General features: G+C 47.1%; 1 long non-coding RNA gene across 1 annotated transcript; it reads left to right on the forward strand.

Annotated features, from left to right (window-relative positions):
* The first annotated feature begins 7,132 nt into the window (after nucleotides 1–7,132).
* Nucleotides 7,133–7,686, forward strand: LOC135383190 (uncharacterized). The gene is made up of 2 exons (XR_010419724.1): nucleotides 7,133–7,164; nucleotides 7,508–7,686. It is a non-coding gene; the product is annotated as an uncharacterized LOC135383190 (long non-coding RNA).
* Nucleotides 7,687–10,249: the final 2,563 nt, after the last annotated feature.

Raw genomic sequence — 10,249 nt, forward strand, 5'->3', positions numbered from 1 at the left:
CTGGATGGAATTTCTGCTGAGCTCTCTCTAGCTTGTTTCTTTAATCACTGAGTATTGCAGGCAGATTAGATATACCGCTATTGCAGATACATTGATGTCATATTAACAGATAGTGTAGATAGCAGTATAGTAGATAGTAGTATATTGGTAGATTGTAGATACGTTTAATATCGTAGGTCGCAATGGATACTATAAATGTCCTTTCCACATTAAAACTTGTCTGTTTCGGATTTTCAGTGTACAGAAGTGACTGGCGTTCCTGTTGCTACTGTGCACGTGCCTCAGGCTGAGTACTTCCCCTCCACTACTCCCTCTGGCACAGGAAATGCTGGTAATTGCTGTTTTCTGCCTTTGCTATTGTATAACACTCTTGTAAGTGAAACCTGCCTTATACTCTGTCAAAAAGGCACGTATACATCCTTGAAGGTTACGGCATTAAGTATGCATAGACAACGTTTGGTTGGTGTTTAGTCAATTTTGAAAATGCGACAGTAAAGCAACGCACAAAAATGCATCAGAGAAATGCCAGGCATAAAACATAGAAAACGTTAACAAATCAAGTCCCGTGGAAACGTTCCCTTCTGAATTAAGAAAAGTATGTGCATAGTGTTCGTGCCATCTGGTAGCAAGGCTTCGGCAGTGTGTTGAGGCACCTTTGTCACAGGAGCTGTATAGCTGACCCTGTTGCAAGGACATATAATGGCTGAATGCACCTAAAGCCATAACTGTAAACAACATAAGCGCGCCATCTGACCGGGGTACTAGACACATCACATGTGCAGATACTTCGACTTGTCCCAGGCAGCTTCAACATCCAGTCCCACTGTCGAACTAGAGAGGGTTCACAATTTTGCAGTTGGCAGACGCCATGTGTCTTCTGCATGCCACTGGCAAGACTTCCTAACATTACCGTGTGTACCGTGTACCGTGTGATGTGTGTAACGGCTGAATATGTGTGCCCTTCCCGCTTCCGGCGTTCTTGCCCGTTGCCTGCGCTCCAACCTGCAACCTTGCCTTTGAGAAGAATGACAACCTTGCTTTTTAAGTACAAGTTTAATGTTCGCTTAAACGGGCCGTAAACAGGTACGAAAGGTGCACATTTCTTTGTGTTATATTATTGAAACTTACGCAGTGAAAACTTCTTGCAAATACTAACGCTCAAAAACAAAAGGCGCTTGCATACGGATGAAATATTCACTGCAGTGTTTCGCATTTTAGCTCCGCCCCGCGCTCTAACTTTGCGTCATTTTGACGTAGCGCTTCCCTCACCAATTACGATCAAGTGTTCCACGTATGATTTTATTTCAAATGCGGAATTGGACTAGATGAACGTGAATCCTCTTCTATTCAAAAATCTAAACATTTACAGCCTCAAACTGAAAAAGAAATGCGTTTAATTTAGGTATCATACGCGCACTACGTTTTCTGGGCAGTAACACCCAGCACACCACGAGCGCGAATGAATATCCGGGACTACAGTTCCGGAACCTTAGGTAGGTGCGCGATGGAACATCTTCGTCATCTTCGAATGGTTCAGACAACTGGGCTGCCGTACTTTGGTTTTAGCCACGCGGCATCGCGTCACCAGCTCGCGTGGTACAGTAGATAGCGCGCTGGCCATGTTACGTCGTGACGAGGAGGAACCCGGGTTCGAATCACGTCATGTCATTGCAGCCCAACTGTTGACGTTTGCGCCAGCCGGAGATGTTGAAGATGTCGTGACGTTGAATTTCGGAACCACGGAGCGCAAAACGTCGTTTCACAGAAACAAACTCAGCGGTCCGACTCACAGCTGATAACGAAGTATGTTTATTGGCTGGGAATTTGAAACGTCATGGTGCGCAGCTCGGCCCCCCGATTGGACGGCAAAACGCTACATAGGCGCTAGGAGAGAGGCTCGCTGGTTACTCGTCTTTGAAAGCAGTTATATGGGTCAATGAGCTGGCAGGAGCCGAACAAAATGTATATTTGGGTATTATGATCTGCGTTCCTTCATGGAGTATCATTGTTTCAGAAATGTTTGGTGGCCTGTTTACGGCCCCCTTTAAGGTAAGTCAACCTAGCTGTGATGCATCGTACGACACCTGCGTTTTGCTCGTGTTTAACCATCGAAGTACATTCTCTTGCAGACGGTGGACGCATTGCAAATGGTGGCAGGAGAGGTTTGGCTACATCGGTGAAGCGACAATGTACGTTACAAGCGAAATTAATTATATTATTTCGTTATAGGTGACCGTGAGACTGTCGATTGCAAGGACGTGAGTTAGAAAACGGTGCACTATTCCAGCATTCCCGTTGGAACAATACCAGCGTGATATTCACTTCGGTTTCTTTACAGGTTGTTTCCTGTCTCAACTGGTCACGCATACGCGCTCAAAATTGCAACTGCTTCTCACACCGAAGCGTGTCTGGGTGCCACCTGCTTGGACAATTGTTCGTCAACCATTCCGTTTGAGGAACTGTCGTGTTCGTCAGTAAGGGTGATCTTGATTGAACTTTGCAGTGCCAAACTTTCGAGGATTGTGTGTTCCACGTTTGGAGGACTGCCTGGTGCATACGATGGGTTGTGTGTCCGTGCAACGTGTGCTCCATATGTGTGTGTTGGGATTAGTGAATCGTGTATGCTTTGCTTTTCGGCAAACGATGATGTACTGGATGCAATTTAAAGGTACGTGCAAGCCAATAAATTTTTGTGTTTCATGTTCGATGTCCTTGGGGCATTTTCTTCCTTGCTGCAGGTGCCTCCCACGGGGCACCTGCAGCTTTCGCAGGCACACAGTCAGAGTCAATAAACACAGTGCCCATTCTCAATTTAAAATAGTCAATCACCAGTCCATAAAAAGGCACATAAAAGTCAGTGAATACAGTGCCTAATCTCAATCGAAAATAGTATCTATAAGAAAACGATAAGAATCAATCACCCATAGATTAATGTAAATTGACATTTCACTGGCATACGTTGACTTTCGTCAATTGACGGTCAATTGCAAGGACACGTTTATTTTCCTAAAGGGATGACAAATCCTGCCCCTACGGTGTGTCCGCATTTCGACCCATCCGTAAATACCGTAAAGTTAATATAATCTATCGTTTTTGCCTCGGTATATTTAAAGAAGAAGTGGGCTGCGGGATGTTGCAGCCAATAGTCAAAAGGTTATCCGGGTAGTTCCAAATTCGATTGGTAGATGCTGTTCAAAAAGTTCGGATATCGTTACTTCTTGAGTGGCCGTGAGATAAACTGGGAACACAATACATAAGACTGGTAAGTCAATATTGGTAGTAGTCTGATAGGCCCAAAAGATCTTTATTAGAGCTATCCTGTGGAAGGAAATTAGTTTTCGCTGCATGGCCGCATTTGCTGTCCTCTTTCACCACGCTTGTCCAGCGTATAAAGTAATTTTCTCTACAGAATAGTAAAGTACAATTGTTTCAGCACTTGTTGGGAGGTTGCGGTTATGGAGGCGCATAGTTTAGAGATTTCTGTTGTTATAGAAGTAAGTTTCACTTTTGGGTTTTCTAAATGCGGAAGAAAACTCAGTTTGTAGTCGTAAGTCGAACCTAAAACCTTCAATTATTTGACACTTTAATTGTTTTATTATCTATCTTGAGGACAGGGCCATGTGACCCATATTTGTCTCCGTATGGAACGGTAAGCTGATTGCATTTATTAACATTGAAAGAGGGACCATGTTCTGTGGCCCACCTTACAATATTATCTAAAGGGGTTTGTCCATCTCTTTCCAATCTCCTTCTGGACGTTCGCTCCACTAGTAAAACCAAATCGTCGGCATACGCGATTAACTCTGTTGTTGTAGGGTTCTGCAGGCTGAGTACGGGATTTATCGCTATATTCCACAATAGTGGACTTAAGAGGACATATCACATAGGTCTCAACTCAAAAGTGAACTTTTTTCTTCGATAGATGGCGCCACACACGCCCTTCTCACTCCTCCGACTTTGTAAGAAGTCCATCGCGTCTCTGATTGGAGGACACGACAAACCCACGTGACAGGCGGAGACCTATTAGCTGGGTTGTGTTTCCTTTATTTTTAGATTTCCTCCTTTCCCCGATTTGCTTTTGCGCGGTGGATTTGGTTGTCTCGCGTTTGCTGTGTACGTTTTACTGGCATTTCTCGAACATGCCGTGTGACTGTCGCGTACCGCCGTTACCACCTCGCTTTCTCGTGGATGAAGATTGCTCTGATCGGTAGCAACGGGCTAAAGCTTTTCATCCGATACGCAGAGACTGTCCGTGGAGGTGCGTATTCGTGATATAGTGATCGTAGTTTTCAGTTTTCGTGGTGTCACAGGATCACGTGTCCCTGAGAGTATCGGGGGACTCCAGTTGTGCTGAATAGCGATTTTTGTCAGAGGCAACAGTATCCAGAAAGGACGCGGGGTTGTCGACGGTCATATGACACTGCAACATCCCGTTGCAAAACATCCCTGCTTTTCTTGCCAGTGACATTTACGCTGTTGAACCATGACGTTCGTTGCTGTCGATTGGTGTCGTGAAAGCGCTCCCTCAATCGGCTCGCATTATTTCATAGTAGAACTCAAGGCCGGTGCGCTCGCACAGGACTGCTAGCAAATTTCGATAGGGTTTCGCACTCCCCTTTAGAGCATTCCGCGGGCTTTGTCGGGCCGGGCTTTACGTTTTTTCGCACGTGCCCGTGCCAGGTTCAGATTCGACAACACATGTTGCGGCATGTACGTCAACAGACTTCATGAGACTCGTCAGCTGAATGTTTGTGTCGGGTCTCGGTTCTTCTTCTACATAGGGGTTAGGAGATGTCAGCCAGATGGCTACGGCTTGCTACTCAAAATTCCACACACATGCACTCACACACGTTGGGGCCCACAGGCGTGGTGGGCGCGTTTGGACAGCAGAAGGAGCGTCCTTCAACAAAGCCAGAGAGGAGCAACCGCGTACACACGACATCGCTCTCTCCGTGAAGCAGAGTGAGACGCTGATCAAGAGGAAAGCCGAAGTGCGGAGTTTTCAGGCGTAGTGCAGGGTTCTGCACGGCACGCTCTATCCTGCGGTGCGGATCCCGGTTTGGAGTTTCCCGCGGGTAGCGGGTCGGTTGCGGGTGATATTATTGACACCCGCGCGGGTAGCGAGACTGTTGCGGGCAGCGTTTTTGGCACAAGCACTGCTGGCGGGTCGGCCACGAACAAGCAAAGGCTACAGCAACAACAACGAAGAGAAAAGATCATACCAAATAATAAGTAAACAAAGGCGCCGCAGCCCCTGCTGGTCGGGTCCGGTTAGGTGTGGATTTCATTTTCTAGGAGAGCGCGGGGTGGCGGGTCTTGTCAGAGGATTTAGGGTTCGGGTATGGATTTCACCCTCAAATAATGGGTTGCACGTCATACGGTCCAAATGCCCATTTCGTCAAACTACCAAGTGTCCGTCTGGCTTACGCGAACATTTGGGAAAACAAAATGCGTGATAGGGCTTTTCTATAGAAACGGCTGTCTTGTCCCCCGTCCCGAGTTTCTTCAGCTATCAAACAAACCAAACAGTGCACGCATGCACAGTTTGCGCATTTTGGCACTGTAGTCGCCTCTTGAGAAGGGGTACAGCACTGCATGGGCCGGATTTTCAGGCCCGTGCCCTGCCCATACACCAATATTTCCATATTGAGGCCCTATCAATACCCACCTCTGCTCTAAGTGTTCCCCAGGCTCGCAGCGGGCCCGATGGCCAGTCCCATTTGTCCATTCCAATTTTCTTTCTGTGTTCTCGGGAAGGATAGCTCCATAACATACCCGAAAATCGTGCCAAAATTTTGGCGGCGATTTTGAGTAAATGGCCGCCGGATTTGGCCAATTTCGTGATACAGTGTGCGTGCAGACGGCAGGTACCAATTTGTTACTTCCTTCACTGTATTATTGTTACTTTTTTATGGGGTTTAACGCTAGCCGGGCCTTCCTCAACCACGATAAAAATTTCATAATTCCAAGATAAAGCAACCTGTCTTCCAGTCTGTTCAGGCTGACGTGTTGAATTGTTTGTCTGAATATTCGATATTTCGGACGCGACTGTTTATCATAGTGTAGTTTGCATCAATTGCGGACTATCCGATTCAAAAATAAAAGAAAGTGTTTATTTCCGTGGCAATCGAACTATGATTTCATTTTCACCGTCAGAGATCGCAGGCGAATTTCCGTCCTTTCCGCGGTGCATATACAGTTCATAAAAGGAAGCTTTTGACCGCTGGATAAATAATTTGTTGTTTTTAGTGTTTAAACATATGATCGTCCCACTACAGCGAAGGATTCTTAGGAATACATGCAGAATGCTCATGACAAATAAATCCGGGTTTGGGTAGCGTGCCGCGAAATCTTGTGGCAAACGTCCCCACCCTCACGGTCATCCCACTATATTTGGTTTCGCTGGTCCATAAGGCCCTAACCCAATGTGCAAAACACCACAAACGCATTTGATTTTATTTATATTTTTGCATGCGGTGGGTTTGTTGTGTGGGCCCCGTCACAGAACATCCGCGTCTGCACGAGCGGGCTGCCAAAGGCTTGGTGGTCGCGTCGACCTCAGCGAGCAGACGACCAGACAGCTGTGGAGAGGAGGACTACGCAACGGCGCCAACTGCGTCTCGCGCACGGCACAGACGCACGCATGGTTCTCCCAGCCGCCGGCTCTAAAGCGAAACGCACCGCCTCGAAAATATTGTCGCCACCGGCGTGCCAGCTCGGAAGACCTCTCATTGGCTGCGCATTATATGTATAAATATTTGGATGCTCATTGGTCTAAAAAACTGGCGTCAGTTTCCTTCGCGCTGATTGGGCGAGAGTCATTTGAGTGAGGAGCGAGCATCCGAACGCGCGAACCGCTCAACGGAAGCAGTCGAACGGAGGAGAAAGAAGAACGACAGAGGAGACATCGCGTCTGTCCGGCCATGCGTGTTCTCTTGGACTGCAACCGTTGTGCACGCAGACGCTACGGGGTAGTTTGAGGGCTTTGAATGCTTTAGATTTAGATTGTGGCGAACTGCTAATGTGAGAACGGAATGGCACATCCACCCCATCATCACAACAGCGGGAAGACGAACATGACATGGAATCCGCCTGCACCTCCAAAGGACGCAGAAATCGTCAGAGAGGAAGGCTGCACTCTTTCCGACGTACTGCAGGTGAACGGTAAGACAAGTTTGATTACTTTTTTGTGACTGAAGGAAGTAATGCAGGTTTATCACGTTAAGTGTATTACGTACAGCATTTACGAGTCACTCGGTACGTTAGCGGCGTTTCATTGTGCAGTGCATTGCGTAACTTGTACGTTTCTGATATGCCGTTAATCAAAATATGTGTGGTTATGCTAGTTGCCCCTCATGCGCGTCTCAGCCGTTCATTCACTGTGATCTACAAACATTCGTGACAAATGCCTTGGTGTTCAAATACGAAATCAAGATAGATTGCCTATCATAGCAGTGATTTTCGTGCAGAGTTACTGATCATCAATGTATTTTTTGTTTTGTTTTAGTTCTCCCGCAACCATCGGCAACAACGACGCACATAGCTCAGCATTGGCTTTTGAACGGCCCTTGGATGTCGAAGTACCTAAAGCTCCAGTGAAGCCTGTTACAAGACGTAAAAAGATATGTACTGTAGCTTTTTCGAGGCAGTTCCCGAGGACAAATAAAGTTGATTTGTCATACACCATTGCTTTTTGATTGTCTGCTTCGGGACAGCATGATCGTTTGCTCTACAGCAAGACAACAAGCGCCGAAGACAAACGGACGAGTCTGGGGGGGGGGGGGGGTAGGGGGGACGAGAGGAGAGACAAAAAACCTGAGGAGAGAAGGGGAAGGAGGTTGGGAAAGGAGGTCGGTCTGCGCATGCGCACTGGGCCCCAGCTTTTTTCCCGCGCAGCAGCTCGGGGACGCTGTGAGTGGCTTCTCGAGATCACGTGGTTTGGGCGCCCGCCATTTTCCCTGGACCATTGCGTAAACGGCAGCTTCCGGCGGATGGTTCTCCTTTGCAGCTTCTTCGGAGATTTACTTGTTTAGCGTTCAACTGACTTTGCAGTTCGCCGCATAACGCATTGTGATCCCAGAGAAACGTAAACGATGAAAGGCGCGTTGGTTGGCAGTAGCCAGCTGAAGTTTATGACGCGCGACAGGCTGTTCGTGGACTCTGACGTGGAAATCGTCACTTTTAGCTATCCCGGAGCTACAGCGGCCCGTCTGAGAGAAAAAAATCCATCGACTGCACCTAGCAGTAGACTGGATCGTCATGTATATCGGTGGCAACGATATCCAGGATGGGAAGAGTGCCGCAGCTTTTTTGCGGGAAGTCTCAGTAAGTACAGATTGCAACGATTTCAATCTCTGTGCTGCTAAAACCCATTTCCTCTGACACGCCAGGGAAGATTCATTTCCATGAATTGTCTTCTTTCACAGGATACCGTTGAGGTGGCGAAAGGCTGCGCGGAGCATATATTCCTGTATAAGCTGATGCCACAGACAAGGCGGCCTGAACTTTCTGGCACAATTCAGGGATATAACGCGATGCTGCGCACGATTCCAGCTGTCCGTGCCGGTGACGCTACGGTGTTGAGCATTGACGTGAGTAGTCGCTTCTCGAACGCTAACTCTGGAACTTCCTGGTGGTCATGGCAGGTATTTTATAATGCTCGTTAGTTTTGGAAAAACAGTGCGACAAAAAGTAACTGGGGCTACCTTTGTGGTGCTTGAATTACAAACAGGTGATGGTCTTGATGCGGTACCTGTTTGTAATTCAAGTATCACAAAGCTAGTTTCCAGTTGCTTTTTATCGCGCAATTTTTCCGAAAATAAAATGCGTACGAAGTACTGGCACATGCCTACCAGGAATTCCGGTTTATTTGTATTGCTGTCTTTGTGAAGTGCTGTTTGCAAAAACATTCCGTATATATGTTCAAATATCTTTTCCAGCACAATGTCTTTACCAGGAACAAGGAGGTGAAAGAGGGGATGCTTTCACGGGATGGCTATCACATTTCGACGGGACGGGGGTTATCGTGCCTAGCAGGCATCCTCCGCACAGCCCTCGTGAAACGCTATGGACCATGGCTGAAAGCACCGGGTCCGCGTCGTGGCATCGTACTCAAGCCAATGGAGTCGTGTGAAGAGTGTCGTGCTAAGGGACACCCCACGAGTGCATGCAGGCCTGTGCGCTCACCGTGGTGAACGCTCACCATTTTAGCCGCCATGTCATGACGACACAGAATGATGTTACCACCGTTACCTGCTGTATTATAACAACCACGTCATCTGATCCCAATCCTATGCTCACTTCTGTCAGCAGCAGCAACGTAGTCAAAGCGTTTTCTAACCTGTTCCTCCTGCCATCGCATACTTTGCCCCATGATTAGTGTACAAATGGCCCACATCTTACGCAAGACCTGCCCGATAAAATTTTGTAAACAACTATCATCATTCCGATGGCGATTTTGTAATGGCTTCATGCCGTCTGCCAGCTTCCGGCTGGGCTGTCTGCTCGTTACCCTAGGCACCCTGAGACAGTAGTTTCCTTAGAAGTTGGTCCAGGGCACATATGCCCCCCTCCCGTGATATTTCCTGGAGCAGAAACTCTAAACACAGCGAGGTGGTGCATGATAATGCGTGTGAAATTTGAAATTGAAAGACTACTGCGTTGCTTGCCACTATGAGTGCGAGTCACTGATGCCCACTGTAGCCTGAATGAGATGGCTGGGTATTTTCCTACGGGTGCAACTCGTGCGATATATTTTGGTTAATAAAATATATTATGCTTCATAGCAAGCTTTTCAAGGGAAAAAATGTATTTCTCCTCAAATTCGTATTGTGGTCCGTACAGATGTGTTTGCAGTGTTCCCCCAGTCTCAAGTTTTTCTTAAGATGAAATCTGGTCAAGGTGACCAATAGCCATTGTTAGTAACCACTGGTTCACAGATTCCTGCAAGCAGAAAATCCTAGACAGCCAGCACCCGAAAGATTAAAAAGAAATCAGTAGCATGTGTTCACTATTGGTAGATTGGAGATATTTTATTGAAGAACGCAGCATGTATACATCGTCACGTTTTCTGCATTACTTATGCGTATCAGCTCATGCTTGTAGCCTCAGAATGTTCATTCGTGGATACAGTATCCAACAGCACATTTCATCATTGGCGATGTGGCATACACACATAATGAAGTACCATACAGTCCGCTGCATGTAGGCGCACTTTGACATGAAGGTCTCGCACATGCTTCATCAACAT

Source organism: Ornithodoros turicata, chromosome 2 (genome assembly GCF_037126465.1).
Source record: "Ornithodoros turicata isolate Travis chromosome 2, ASM3712646v1, whole genome shotgun sequence".
Classification (NCBI taxonomy): domain Eukaryota; kingdom Metazoa; phylum Arthropoda; class Arachnida; order Ixodida; family Argasidae; genus Ornithodoros; species Ornithodoros turicata.